This window comes from Eurypyga helias, unplaced genomic scaffold, assembly GCF_000690775.1.
Source record: "Eurypyga helias isolate BGI_N326 unplaced genomic scaffold, ASM69077v1 scaffold17484, whole genome shotgun sequence".
Classification (NCBI taxonomy): domain Eukaryota; kingdom Metazoa; phylum Chordata; class Aves; order Eurypygiformes; family Eurypygidae; genus Eurypyga; species Eurypyga helias.
Window position 1 is genome coordinate 6,118 of NW_010245831.1, and position 755 is coordinate 6,872.

The window sequence follows — 755 nt, forward strand, 5'->3', positions numbered from 1 at the left end:
TACTGGGTGAATGATTCATATCCTCAATATCCACTGATTACAGCCTGAGTTTAAACAGCCATTCTGGCTGTAGCTATAATCAGTGCTTAGACATTTACCATAATTCTAAACACCTACCCATACACATTAAATTTAAGAGTCTTAATCTTGAAACTTGTCCCATGCTCTAGTCTTTCAAGATGTACCACAGTTTTCTAATATATTTCTGTGGTAACTTAGCACCTGATTTTTTTCTAAGAATCCAATTATCCCTTTCACTCTTTAGGCTGGTCCCTGTGTTTGGTACCATTATCATAGAAAGTCTACAGCTCTATGCAGTAGGTGTCAGGTTTTTACCTTCTGCTAAAGCATGAGTAGACAGACAATCAGTAGTAGCAGACTTGGATTCTGTCCTAAGAAATTATGAAGATTAATATATCAAATTTGGAGTATACCAGGCACTGGGAGAATGAAGCCAGATTGAATGACACTCCAACTACAGGCATAAGGCTTCATAAATAGCTCAGTTTAAAAACACCAACATTTTATGCTCACTCTCTATTCTGGACATCCCTGAAAATAACACATAAATCCTCTTTCTCTTCTCCTTCCTGCAGATGTACACTTTACCTTTAAATATTTTGAGTACTGATATTTTTTCTACTGGGATCTTAAAATTATGGACAAAACCAAAAAGGGTTTGAGATCATAGAACTGTAGAATCACAGAACGGTTTGGGTTGGAAGGAACCTTAAAGACCATCTAGTTCCAACCCA